Raw genomic sequence first — 14,949 nt, forward strand, 5'->3', positions numbered from 1 at the left:
AAGAAACACTTTAGTTTAATTGGGTCCTATTTGTCAACTTTTGCTTTTTTTGTAATTGCTTTTGGCATCTTGGTCATGAAACCTTTGTCAGTGTCTGTGTCCTGAATCATATTGCCTAGGTTTTCTTCTAGGGTTTTTATAGTTTGGCATTTCACATTTAAGTCTTTATTCCATCTTGGATTGATTTTATATATGGTGTAAAGAAGGGGTCCAGTTCCAGTTTTTTCAACTGATGTCAGCCAGTTATCCCAGCATCATTTATTAAATAGGGAATCATTTCCCCATTGCTTGTTTTTGTTAGGTTTGTCAAAGATCAGATGGTTGCAGGTGTGCAACATTATTTCTGGGTTCTCTATCCTGTTCCATTGGACTACGTGTCTGTTCTTGTACCAGTACCATGCTATTTTGGTTACAGTGGCCCTGTTGTATAGTTTGAAGTCGGGCAGTGTGATAACTTCCAGCCTTGTCCTTTCTGCTAAGGATTGCTTTGGCTAATCAGGCTGTTTTTTGGGTCCATATAAATTTTAAAATAGTTTTTTTTTCTAATTATGTGCAGAATGTCTATGGTAGTTTGATAGGATGCATTGAATCTGTAAATTGCTTTAGGCAGTATGGTCATTTTAATGATATTGATTCTTCCTATCCAGGAGCTTGGAATGTTTATCCATTTGTTTGTGTCTTCTCTACTTCGAGCAGTGGTTTGTAGTTCTCTTTGAAGGTGTCCTTCACTTCCCTTGTTAGCTGTATTCCTAGCTATTTTATTCATTTTGTAGCAATTGTGAAGGAGAGTTCATTCCTGATTTGGCTCTCGGCTTGCCTATTGTTAGCATACAGAAATGCTGGAAATTTTTGCACATTGATTTTGTATCCTGAGACTTTGATGAATTTGCTTATCAGCTTAAGATGCTTTTGGATAGAAATGATGGGGTTTTCTAGATATAGGATCATGTCATCTGGAAACAAAGATAGTTTAATTTCTCTTTCTATTTGAATATGCTTTATTTCTTTCTCTTGCTTGATTGCCCTGGCCAGGACTTCCAACGCTATGTTGAATAGGGGTAGTGAGAGAGGACAACCTTCTCTTGTGCTGTTTTTCAAGGGGAATGCTTCCAGGTATTGCCCATTCAGTATGATATTGGCTCTGGGTTTGCATGTATGGCTCTTATTATTTTGAGGTATATTCCTTTAATAGCTACTTTATTGAGAGGCCTACCAACAAAAAAAAAGTTCAGGACCAGAAGGATTCACAGCTGAATCCTACCAGAGGTACAAAGAAGAGCTGGAACCATTCCTACTTAAACTATTCCAAGAAACTGAGGAGGAGGGACTCCTCCCTAACTCATTCTATGAGGCCAGCATTATCCTGATACCAAATCCTGGCAGAGACACAACAGAAAAAGAAAACTTCAGGCCAATATCCTTGATGAACATCGATGCAAAAATCCTCCACAAAATACTGGCAAACCAAATCCAGATGCACATCAAATAGTTTATCCACCATGATCAAGTAGGCTTCATCCCCAGGGTGGAAGTCTAGTTCAACATACACAAATCAATAAAAGTGATTCATCACATAAACTGGACTAAACCCAAAAACCACATGATTATCTCAATAGATGCAGAAAAGGCCTTTATAAAGTTCAACATGGCTTCTGGTCTAGTCTTCATTTTCTGTGCCTTCCATGAATAGCAGTTGACATTCACCTAGAAGATTCTATTCATTCCCATCCACACTGAGCATCTATCCTATTCCACATGATCCCAATGCTGGACTCCAATCAATAATCTCAAATTGATGTCCTTTCCTCCCCAAGAAATAGGATTTTCTCAGATTCCCTTGAGAAAAAAAATAGGCAGCATGAGTCAAAGGCAAGGTAGGTTTTGATATATCTGATTTAAATTATAGCTATATAATGTCAAGTTAGCAGACCGAGATAACACATTTCAGTGACGAACAAGTAAGTGCCAGATTCTAGGCTGCTGTTTTTACGTGAGTTATGCAGAAACACATTTTTTTCTATCTTTCATTTTAAGGAAAAAATTTCATGATGCTTTTCTTGGTTTATTAGATACAATTTCTTTTTTATCTTTTTCTTTTTTTTCATTTAGAAAGTGCCTACTTTTATTCTCTCATTAACAAACAATTTTATTGCATGGGATGCAAATCTTTTTTTTAATTTTTTTCTTCCTCTTTTTCTTTTTTTTTTCTTTTTTTTATATATCATTAAAAAGTCAGGAAACAACAGGTGCTGGAGAGGATGTGGAGAAATAGGAACACTTTTACACTGTTGGTGGGACTGTAAACTAGTTCAACCATTGTGGAAGTCAGTGTGGCAATTCCTCAGGGATCTAGAACTAGAAATACCATTTGACCCAGCCATCCCATTACTGGGTATATACTCAAAGGACTATAAATCATGCTGCTATAAAGACACATGCACATGTATGTTTATTGCGGCATTATTCACAATAGCAAAGACTTGGAACCAACCCAAATGTCCAACAATGATAGACTGGATTAAGAAAATGTGGCACATATACACCATGGAATACTATGCAGCCATAAAAAATGATGAGTTCATGTCTTTGTAGGGACATGGATGAAATTGGAAATCATCATTCTCAGTAAACTATTGCAAGAACAAAAAACCAAACACCGCATATTCTCACTCATAGGTGGGAATTGAACAATGAGATCACATGGACACAGAAAGGGGAACATCACACTCTGGGGACTGTTGTGGGGTCGGGGGAGAGGGGAGGGATAGCATCGGGAGATATACCTAATGCTAGATGACGAGTTAGTGGGTGCAGTGCACCAGCATGGCACATGTATACATATGTAACTAACCTGCACAATGTGCACATGTACCCTAAAACTTAAAGTACAATAAAAAAAATAGATACAACTTCTAAGACATCTCAATTCTCTGTGAATTTTGATACTATAGGGAACCAGGACATGACACTAATTGAATAGATTCCTCAGAGACCTACAAGCTGTCAACTGCATAAAGATTTCTTTATGTAATGCAATGTTTTGGTTCATTGTACACAACATCAAAACACTAAGATCAGAGAGAATGCAAAAGATGTTTTAACTGATACTTAAGAACAGAATACATTTGACCCCTCAAAGCGTCCCAGGAAGAGTAATTATTCTAAACATTTTTCTCTATTCCTCAGAAAACAGTAGAATCCCATAGTCAACTATCATTTAAAATAGTGGCTTAATAATTATCTTTGATGCCTAGGTGAACATTTATTTTTCTTGTCCCTATTATTATACAATAAAAGTCCAAAAATGCATAAAGTCGCCTACCTACAATGACAAAAAAAAAATTGGCAGTGTGAGCCTGGGGATGGCCTGGAAGCAAGTCATGAGCACTAAGCATTTGCATGCATTTGACTGTCTAGTAAAGCAGACCAATTATACAGCTCCCAAAAGGCAGCTTAGTGATGGAAAATTCTTTCAGTAGCTTTTTAGTTTATTTGATTGATTGTGTATGACCCAGTGATAGCAGTTTGAATTTGATTGTAGATAGAAAAGAAAAAGAAAGCAAACTGAGCTATATTACTTAAAAGAGCAAGTATACAGAAAACTAGGCATGCAATTATTCATTCCATACTGGTGAATATTGGTTTTTGAGAAATTAAAAAATACATTTCTTTGTATTTCCAGGTATTGATTTTAATCTTATTAAATGAAATTACCACGTGTCAACCTGGGGGAAAGACTGAGTGAAGACCATCATGATCATCTCAAAACACAAAGGAACTTGCATCCAGAATGGCTTAACTTTAAAAATAGGTACCTGAGCAAAGAAAAGGGTTAATTCATTTGGTTGTTATAGATTTAGAAGAAAGCTATGGATTTAGAAGAAAACTCACTTGACTACCTAAATAGCTTTATGTCATTTCCAGCTCTCATATCTCTCTACTTTGGAAGTAGATTTTGAAACCCAGATTCTATTTTGAGGCTTCTCTTGCCAAAGGAATTGTCATGACTCGTCTCTTTACCTCACAGGACCCAACTTTAACACCATTCTAATCTTTTCTAATTCAACTTCCTATGCTTTGTTTTCATCGAGGCAGTTAATCAAATAATAACCATAATCATAGTAATAGTAATAATTATGACTATAAGTTGTATTTAAATACTAAGTGCTTTGCCTGTATACACTCATTTTATCCTCACAACTATAGGAGGTAGCAACTAGTGTCATACTGAGGCATAGAAAGGTGAAGTAAGTCACCCAATTTTAAGTGGCAGAGGAAATTTTCATGCCCATATGGTGTGGCTTAAAGCCTGCATACTTGAACACTATACCAGATAGCATGGACTACCAGGCAGGATTAAAGAGAAGTGGCATAATTGTATCACAATTGGTATACTAAAGGAAAATTTGGTAAATATTTTTTCTAAGAGGAATACTTTGATTTTGTATAACAGAACAATGTAAGTGAAGTAAATATTGTTTAGGAAGGATTTTAAGCTCATATTGATTTAATCTGCCTCACTGGGGTTGTGTGCCTTAAAAACCCTCTTACTCCTTTTTCATCTTAGAGAGAGGTTTCCTTCCCTTTTTTGTGAGACAGTGTCTCACTTTGTCAGTCAGGCTGAGTGCAGTGGCAGTCATAGATCACTGTAGCCTCTACCTTCTGAGCTTGAGTGAGCCTCCTGTCTCAGCCTCCTGAGTAGCCACCAGCATAGCTGGGGCTACAGGGGTGCACCACCACATCTTATTTTTTGGTAGAGATGGGATTTCAGCATTTTGTCCAGGCTGGTCACTTGGAGAGAGGTTTCTAGTCACATATTCAGTATGTTACTTTCCTTTAGATCTTGCTTATTCAATTTTTAATCAAAGGCATGAATAAAGATATAGACTGCAAACATACGTTGGCTTATTTAATATCAGACTCAAAAATAATATGCCTAAGTATATAAAACCAAATGTAGTAGAAACAAGTATCAAGTTTTATCTTTAGTTTTATGAAATGTATTTTTTAAGATGTTTAAACTTGAAACACATGTCACAGTGTTATGTAAGTTTTGGTTCATTTGTCTCGCTCTGCTTCTGTATAATAGGTACAAGATGATCTTTCAGAATTCTTAGCAACTGTATAGTACTTATCTCCTAGAACTTGTTCAATAATAATTGTTAGATGGATTCATGGACTAAAGAATTAATAGATATAGATTGAAAACTAAAGTATTTTATTTTACAAAGATCAGAATTAATTTACTAAAATCTAAATTTCTGCTAGTAATATTAAATACACGTGGATAAACTACAAGAATGATAAAAATATTGCATTGTAAGAGTCATTAAAAACTTGATATATTGTTAGACAACAACAGTATATTATGATTGTTTTTCAGGCCTCTCATTCCAAGAGAGATTTTAATACAATGCAAAGCATCAAAAATAACTTTAAAATATGATGAATGCTGTGAAATTCATGAAACATGAACAAAACCTTAGGATATTCCATGTTTATTTCAGAGAAGATCTAAGAAATTGATTTTTACATACTTAAAGGCTTTCCAAAGCAAGATTAGAAATGTTGAGTTTTTCCAGAGACTTACATATTTCAGAAAAGCCAATTTAATCTCAAACTCTGAAAGTCATTTTATAAAGTACATTGGTAATCATTGCATCTGCTACTTCACAAGGTTTTGTGCTCTTTGAAAGGTGTCAAGCAGATCACCTTTCAAAAATGTTCCAGTTTTCTACTGAATGAACTGAAAGGCCTCCCAATTCCATATTCAAAAGATTGCGCAATTTCATGATTTGAAAAATTATATAAAGTCCTAATGAATTCATTCTGCAGCCAAACCCCCAGGAGTCCTGTCCTCAGGACCTCCCTGAGCCGACTTCCACCGAGGGAGGGGGAGCTTCAGGAGGCGGAGCTTCAGGATGCCTGCTGTGTTCTGGGGACATCCGTGTCATATCCGGTTTTCAGCTTCTTCTTGAAGACTGTTTCGTATCGTGGCTTCATTCCTCAGAGAAGAGCCGCGAGGAGATAGAACCATCTCCTTTCACATTGGTCTCCTCCCCTCCTGGAAAACAATGAGCTCCTTTTACCTTTTTTTTTTTTGGTTCGAGTGTGGTCATCTTGATTCTACAAAAGAGGTAGCTCAGGATCGTGATGAAATTTCGGTTTCTTTGAGACCGAAGCTTCTCACATTGTCGAGGTCTTCAGAAAGCCAAAGTGGAACCGCCGTGGAAATGATTGACAACCGCCCACATGACCCAGGCAGAGACGCAGACAGAGGCCCACTAAAGACACGCTGACATGCAAGAGACCGCTTTGTAGCGCACTGGGCACATAAACACACACGCTCACGGGCACACACACAGAGAGAGACAGAGAAAGTGAGAGAAACAGAGAGTGAGTGACAGAGAGAAGAGAGAATGGGAGACACACGCACCCAGACATACAGCAGTGGCAGAGACACACAACCCCCAGGCAATCACTGAGGCTGCGGGTTTCTGCTCTTTGTGAGAATGACCCTCGGGTGAGAGAGTAGTCCTTGGGCACAGAGGCAGACCTGTCCTCGAGATCACGGGGGTCACGACTTTGGGGGGGACTCACCCGAACACCGTACGGGCAGGCCTGAGGCTGGGATGCCGCACTGCTTTCCCTGGACTCCGTCTGCTGTTTCTGCATCCTGGTAGGCCCTCCGTGTAGCATAGTGTCCCGAATCTGTTTTGTCGACCCCCTGGATTAGTCAGATTGGAGCCTCGACACCGACGCACCGCCACGGAGGGCTCCTGCTTTGTCAAGGCTCAGGGAATCGTCCTCAGCCAACCGTTGGTGTCACCGTCACGGGAGAATGGGCTCGTGCCTCCCGCATGCGCATTGCCCAGGCCGACTCCTGCTTTGCTCTTCAAACTCCGGCTGTGGCCGCTTTAAACAGGTTCGGCAACACGTGGCGGGGATTCTGTGGCAGTTGCAGTGGCGGCTGGAGTGGGGATGTAGTAAGGGGCGTTATGGGAGTGGGGGCTTCGGGTCCTCCAGGGCCAGACCCCCGGGAGTCCTGTTCTCAGAACCTCCTTGAGCCGACTTCTACCGGTGCAGGGGGACCCCGCTTCAAGGCGCCAGCTCGGGTCTCCGGACTCACAGGCTGGTGTGCATTGTGGTGATCAGAGCTCACTGCAGCCTCAATCTCCCAGGCTGAAGCAATTTTCTTGCCTCAGCCTCCCACGTACCTGGGACTACAGGCATGTGCCCCCACACTCAACTACTTTTCTCCAAAAACATTTTTGTACGAATGGGGACTTACTACGTTGCCTGGCTCATGTCAAACTCCTGGGCTCCAACTGTCCTCCTGCGTTGGCCTCCCCAAGTGCTGAGATTACAGGTGTGAGCTTGCTCCTGCAGCTAAATTCTTATATCTTAAATCCCTACCTCCCACAAGAAGCAGATGTTAGGCCCACTTATTTTATCACTTTTTGCTGTTGATGTCTTTTTGTCCCTGGACACAGGGATTGGTGACCCACTTTCCACCAAATTTCAAATCATTAGGGGCATTATGTTGTGTCCCAGGAGTGGCTGAGGCTTCAAGTACCTGCTGCTCTAACCTAGGCCTGCTGAGGAGTACAATTCATCTTGTGTTTCTGTGTTGTTTAACAACCTTCCTGAGCTCCTCTAAGTCAGTCCATCCTGCCACAACTGGCAAGAATCAAGAAACTCTCCAAGAAAATGTTTCTCAACCTGCCTGTTGTCAAGTAGAAGAGGTCTGCTGACCATGGCAGGCATGGCAGTGCATGACAGTGAGCGCCCCCCACCGTGTTTGCTATTCACTGCATGTTCCACCTGAACGTTCCCATCTGCTCAGTGAGTCTTGACAGTGGGGTAAAGGAGTCTCACTCTCAAAGACCAAGGCTGACCCTCTCTGAATACAATGCCTTGACCTAGTTACTGTCACTGTGGTTTTGTCTTCAGGGACTAAAAGATACAATAAGAATTTGTTCCTTTAATTGTCCTGTTGATGCACAAAATACTTAAATGCTTCTACATAGGTCTGCTCTTGTGCATCACAGAGCACTAAGGGAAAGTCCCCACAGTAAAAGTGCTTTTCACCTGAGCTGCTACGTGTGACAGTAAAGCAGCTGAAGGTTAAAAAAAAATCAAAGCTCCCCAAATATGGGTATAACAGCTGGTCCAACCTCACAGTCTGTACTTTCCCTCTGTAACAGCATGGATAAATAGAGATAACTAGCAACTGATACCCTAGTGTGCCAAGCAATCGATGTATCTGTGTGATTAAAAACCAGCATTTAGCCATACTCTAGATACACTAAATATCAACCCCACACTCCTAGCCTGTAATTCCACTTTGCTTCCAGATAGCAGTTACAATTGGAAAGGAAATACCTAGTTTACAGGAGGCATTAATACTTCATTGTTGCAGAAACTAAACCCTTAAAAGAATGTAACCTGGACTTTCTGACCTGGATACTAACAAATAGTGAAAAATATGTATCTAAGAATACACTTGGAACAGAAATGTGAAAAACCAAAAGTAAGAGATATTATGAAGGATCAAATATAAAATGACCCAGTGCTGAAGAGGCAACAAAAAAAATTGTAGAAGAAAATGACAGGAGGCATTATGCCTTAATGAGTTTGTGCTACTGTATAAGAAAATACAATAGGCTGGGTAATTTCTGAAGAACAGAAATGTATTTCTCACAGTTCCATAGGCTGGAAGTCCAAGATCAAGGTGCCAGCAGGATTGGTGTCTCGTGAGGACCTGGCCTTTGCATCCAAGATGGTAGCTTGTGCACTGTGTCTTCAGGAGGAGATGCACTGTGCTCTCACATGGCAGAAGACAGAAGGGCAAAACAGGAGAAGCCCACTCCCTCCAGTTCTTACGTAAGGACCCTGAACCCATTCGTGAAGATTCTCTCTTCATGACTAAATCACTACCTGAGGGCCCTACTTCCTAATCCTATAACATTGTGATTAATTTTAGGGGAACACATTCAGAACATAGCACTCTATATTCAATTTTTAAAAAAAATTATTTTGTTGTTTTGCTTTTCTGTTTTTCAAATGGCTTAAAGTGCACAAAATTCGATTAATCATATTCCTTGGCTCATAGCATACCTTGGCTCCTATTTCATCTTTGTCTGTGCCTGGGCCTCTATGTAAATGTATTTGAATGTATTTGAATAATATGGTAATCACTTGTGAACCCACAACACAACCCAAGAACTAGGGTTCTGACCCTAACATCTGCTCCTCCTCTGTCCTTTTTCCTGATTTACACCCTTCAGTCCCAGGGTAACTACTACCCTGAATTTATGTTTAGGATTCCCTGCCTTTAAAAAAACATTGTTTTATTGCATATATATGATTGCCCTAAATGACATATTATTTAGTTTTTTAAGGGTATAATTTATTTACCCATTCTTCTATTAATTTACCCATTCTCCTATTAATGAAAATCTGGCTTGTTTCCATATATTCGCTATTATGAATGGCATTACATTAGCATTTATTTTTCTACTACTTCTGGTACATATGGGCAAGAGTTTCTCCAGGGCCTATGGTAGAGAAATTACTTTGCCCTAACATATGAGAATGCTCAACTTTATGAGATAATCCAAATTGTTTTCCAAAGTGGTTGTTCTAATTTAAACTCTCACCTCCTGTATTAGTTCGAAATGATCTTGTTGATCCACAGTCTCTCCATATTTGGTGATATGGTTTGGCTATGTCCCCACTCAAATCTCAGCTTGGATTCTATCTCCCAGAATACCCACATGTTGTGGGAGGGACCCAGAGTGAGGTAACTGAATGATGGAGGCCAGTCTTTCCTGTGCTATTCTCATGATAGTGAATAAGCCTCATGAGATCTGATGGGTTTATCATGGGTTTCTGCTTTGGCTTCCTCCTCATTTTCTGTTGCTGCTGCCATTTAAGAAGTCCCTTTCACCTCCTACCATGACTCTGAGGCCTCCCCCACCATGTGGGACTGTAAATCCAATTACAGTTCTTTTCCTTTACACCTCTTTTTCTTCTCAGACTTGGGTATGTCTTTATCAGCAGTGTGAAAACGGACTAATATAGTAAATTGATACCAGTGGTGTGGGGTGCTGCAGAAAAGATACCCAAAAATGTGGAAGCGACTTTGAAACTTGGTAACAGGCAGAAGTTGGAACAGTTTGGAGGGCTCAGAAAAAGACTGGAAAAGGTGGGGAATTTTGGAACCTCCTAGAGACTTGTTGAATGGCTTTGACAAAAATGCTGATAGTGTTTTGAACAATAAGGTCCAGGCTGAGGTGGTCTCAGATGGAGATGAGGAACTTGTTGGGAACTGGAGCAAAGGTGACTCTCATTATGTTTTGGCAAAGAGAATGGCAGCATTTTGCCCCTGCCCTAGGGATTTGTGGAACTTTGAACTTGAGAGAGATGATTTAGGTTATCTGCTGGAAGAAATTTCTAAGCAGTAAAGCATTCAAGAGGTGACTTGGGTGATGCTAAAGGCCTTCGGTTTTATAAAGGAAGCAGAGCATACAAGTTTGGAAAATTTGCAGCCTGACAATGTGATAGAAAAGAAAATCCCATTTTCTGAGGATAAATTAGAGCAGTCTGTAGAAATTTGCATAAGTAACGAGAAGCTGAATGTTAATCCCCAAAACAATGGGGAAAATTGCTACGGGACATGTCACAGGTCGTCACAGCAGCCCCTCCCATCACAAGCCCAGAGGCCTAGGAGGAAAAAAATGGCGTTCTGGGCTGGGCCCAGGTTGACTGTGCTGTGTGCAGCCTAGGGCCTTGGTTCTCTGTGTTTCAGCCCCTCCAGCCATGGATGAAAGGGGCCAACATAGAACTCAGGCCTTGGCCTTGAGAGTGCAAACACCAAGCCTTGGCAGCTTCCACATGGTGTTGAGCCTGTGCATGCATAGAAGTCAAGAATTGAGGTTTGGAAACCCCCACCTAGATTTCAGAGGATGTATGAAAATTCCTGGATGTCCAAGCAGAAGTTTGCTGCAGCGGTGGTGCTCTGATGGAGAACCTCTGCTAGGGCTGCGAAGAAGGGAAATGTGGGGTTGGAGCCCCTACAAATAGTCCCTACTGGGGCACTTCCTAGTGGAGCTGTGAGGAGAGGGTCACTCTCCTCCAGGCCTCAGAATGGTAGATTCACTGACAGCTTGCACTGTGAGCCTGGAAAAGCTGCAGTCACTCAACATCAACCCATGAAAACAGCCAGGAGGTGGGCTATACCCTGCAAAGCCACAGGGGCAGAATTACCCAAGGCTGTGGGAGCCCACCTCTTGCATCAGCAAGAGCTTGATGTGAAACATGAAGTCAACGGAGATAATTTTGGAGCTTTAAAATTTGACTACCTTGCTGGATTTCAGACTTGCATGGGGCCTGTAACCCCTTTGTTTTGGCCAATTTATGCCATTTAGAACAGCTGCATTTACTCAATTACCTGTACCCCCACTGTATCTAGGAAGTAACTAGCTTGATTTGGATTTTACAGGGTCATAGGCAGAAGAGACTTGCCTTGTCTCAGATGAGATTTCAGACAGGGGACATTTGGGTTAATGCTGAAATGAGTTAAGACTTTGGGGGACTGTTGGGAAGGCATGATCGGATTTGAAATGTGAGGACATGAGATTTGGAGAGGACATGAGATTTGGAGGGGCCAGGAGTGGAAAAATATGGTTTCACTCTGTCCCTACCCACATCTCACTTGAATTGTATTGCTCAGAATTCCCACATGTTCGGGGAGGGAACCAGGGGGAGGTAGTTGAATCTTTGGGGCCAGTCTTTCCCATGCTATTCTTTTGATAGTGGATAAATCTCACATTATTTTTTGGGTTTATCAGTGGTTTCGTCTTTTGCTTCTTTTGCCTCCTTCTCATATTCTCTTGCCACTGCCATGTAAGAAGTGCTGTTCATCCACCGTCATAACTCTGAGGCCTCCTCAACCATGAGGAACCCTAAATACAATTAACCCACTTTTTCTTCCCTGTCTCAGGTGTGTCTTTATCAGCAGTGTGAATGTGGACTAATACATTTGGTATTGTCAGACTTCTTAATATTTGTGGGGAGAATAGATGTGTAGTATCTTGGGCATTTTCCTGATTACTAATGAGGTTGAGAAATTTTTTACATTCTGCGGGCTTTCTCTTTTGTGAAATCCCTATTGATGTATTTTCCCAATTTTCTGTTGGGTTGCTATTTTTAAAATTAATTCATAGGAGTTCCTTATATTTAGTTGATATGATTTTAATCTTTCATAGGTTTTAGGTACTGCAAATATCTTCTAATTTATAGTTTATCTTTTCACTTTTTTACTTTTATTTTTTAATTTTTTTTTTTTTTGAGACAGAGTCTAGCTCTGTTATTCAGGCTGGAGTGCAGTGGCTCACTGCAACCTCCACCTCCAGCGTTCAGATGATTCTTGTGCCTCAGCTTCCCGAGTAGCTGGGATTACAGGTGTCTGCCACTAATGCCGAGCTAATTTCTTGTATTTTTAGGAGAGACGGGGTTTCACCATGTTGGCCAGCCTGGTCTCAAACTCCTGACCTCAGGTGATGTATTATTGGGATTACAGGCTTCAGACACCGTGCCCAGCCTATCTTTCCACTTTTTGATGTAAAAAGTTCTTAATTTTGCGATAGTCAAAATGTCTAATCTTTTTAAATGGTTAAATGGCTTTTTGTGTCTCATTCACTTACATTTTCTACTAACTTCAAATCTGGCTTCTGAGTGACCTTTTCAGAGATTCTCCAATGTACCCAAGTAAACAAAATAACTGACTTCTATGTTTTTTCATTTTATTTTATGATTAAATATCAAAATATTGAAATAAACAAGATATCCTACATAGGTTTTCTTTCTATCTCAAGTTCTAGATTTTGAGGCCTTTGAAGATAGAAACAACAGAATCAGGTCCTTGAACACAGGAGTTAATCAGTAAGTATTTGCTGAATAAACAATAACAGGACATCTTTCCACTTTCCTAAAACTCATCAAAGAATTCTTACTCATTCTGATCCATCTTCCCTTATGATGAGAACAAACCACTCACTGTGGTCAACGGCATTCAAAAATAAAAAGTGGGGGATTTCCAGAGGTTAAAAAATGTGGACAAAACGATTTGAAATATTCATGTATTTATGAACTGATTCATTAAAAAATTCTCACTATTAATATTTGCACATCATTAGGGACCGTGAGTATAGCAGAGAACAAAACAGAAAAATTTTCCGGCCACATGAAATCTATATTCTAGAGGACAGAAGAAATGGTCTGATAAGAATCAGGAAAGAACATGATACGTCCAGATTAAATCGTAACCTTCATGTAGAATAAGAGTGAAATCCCTGTAAGCTATGTTAATATTTGACCAGGCTACTTGAACACTTTTAGATAAGTGCTTTAAAGCCGTTGGTGGCTTTTGAACAAGGAACTACTGTGGTCACTGAATTTCATGACAGAGTGCAATAGAAGTGGAAAATGTACATATAAATATTCTCAGGCCCCAGTGTGCCATATCATGGAAACTTTGCAATTTTCCAGATGACAGAGAATAGAAATATGAGACATGACAATGGAAATGATAGTGAAAGGATGAATGTTAAATACACTGCAGAGGAGTAAGAACTGGCAAGAATTGACAAATGATGAGCTAAGCAAGGTATGAAAAAATGAGGAGTCAGGTGAGTAAGAAGGGAGGGGGAATAAAATGCATCGCTTAATAACAGAGATACTTTCTGAAAAATACGTTGTTGGACAATTTCATTTTCCTGCAAACATCGTAGAGTGTACTTACACTAACCTAAATTGCAGCCCACTACTACACAACTAGGCAATATGGTATAACCTATTGCTCCTAGGGCTACAAAACTTTATAGCATGTTACTTTACTCAATACTGTAGGCAATTGTAACACAATGGTAGATATTTGTGTTTCTAAACAAGCAACAACATAGAAAAGGTACAGTAAAATACAGTAAGATAGTCTTATGGGTCTACCATCATATATACAAGTCTGTCATTGACCAAACATTGTTATGTGGTGCATGGCTGTAATATGGTATCATGTTGAGCAGAAAGTCTCAGCCTTCCCAGTTGAGGCACACTGATAAAAACTATACTAAGAAATGTGTTACTGATTACAAAATCTCATAATTATGAGCAATTTGTTCTTTCATAAATTTAAGAGAATTTCTCCAGAATAACAACACTCACTTTCATTCCTGTATGCTTGTCTTTAAAAGTAGAAGGAAAAGTTGATGAAAGTATGGCTAAAGTTGGAACTTCTCTCTCTTCTACCCTGGCTGCAGCATTAGTGAATAAGTATAATTTTTATGACTATAACAATTAAATATTTCTCTTTCTGGACTTTACTTTTCCAGAAAGAGAATCTTTGGAGGAAAAGCTGATCTGTGAGGCAGTAAAGGAAAAATGTTAATGTTTATGCCCTATGAACCTTTAGAAGAAAGTCATTTTTTGATGGAAGCTTGCTTGTATCAATACATGCATGCATGGAAACAAATATTCTCTTCTTCCCCATGTCTTTTCTATGCTATCTTATTCCACCAGTCCTGAATTAGTGCTTTTGCTCTGCAGCTAACTCTCTCAAGTTTGTCTTTCTGAAGTCCGAATCTCTCTCTTGAATGTTTCTGGCCTCAGTACCTACCCTGTAAATGCACTAAACCTGATCCGTTTACAGACTAGATAGTTTTTTGGTCCAAAAGATAATTCATGGAATTTCCCTAATAAATGTATATTAATTTATATTACTTTAACAATTGATTTTCATTGATCCTGATGAGGATTGCCTATTAGTTGATTACTATGTGTATTTTGTAAAGATATACATGGCTGGCAGAAAAGAAGATATTTTATGCCATAAAATATTATGGGACAATTTTTTAAAAATAAGACTATGTTTTTCCTGAAACAAGCTAT

At 39.7% G+C, this 14,949-nt stretch overlaps 1 long non-coding RNA gene across 1 annotated transcript; it reads right to left on the minus strand.

The window, feature by feature from the left end:
• Positions 1 to 5,197: 5,197 nt before the first annotated feature.
• On the minus strand, positions 5,198 to 7,330 carry LOC129138149 (uncharacterized). Its single transcript, XR_008541178.2, has 2 exons — positions 6,601 to 7,330; positions 5,198 to 6,064 (listed from the first exon to the last, which is right to left on the minus strand). It is a non-coding gene; the product is annotated as an uncharacterized LOC129138149 (long non-coding RNA).
• Positions 7,331 to 14,949: the final 7,619 nt, after the last annotated feature.

Source organism: Pan troglodytes, chromosome 21 (assembly GCF_028858775.2).
Source record: "Pan troglodytes isolate AG18354 chromosome 21, NHGRI_mPanTro3-v2.0_pri, whole genome shotgun sequence".
Classification (NCBI taxonomy): domain Eukaryota; kingdom Metazoa; phylum Chordata; class Mammalia; order Primates; family Hominidae; genus Pan; species Pan troglodytes.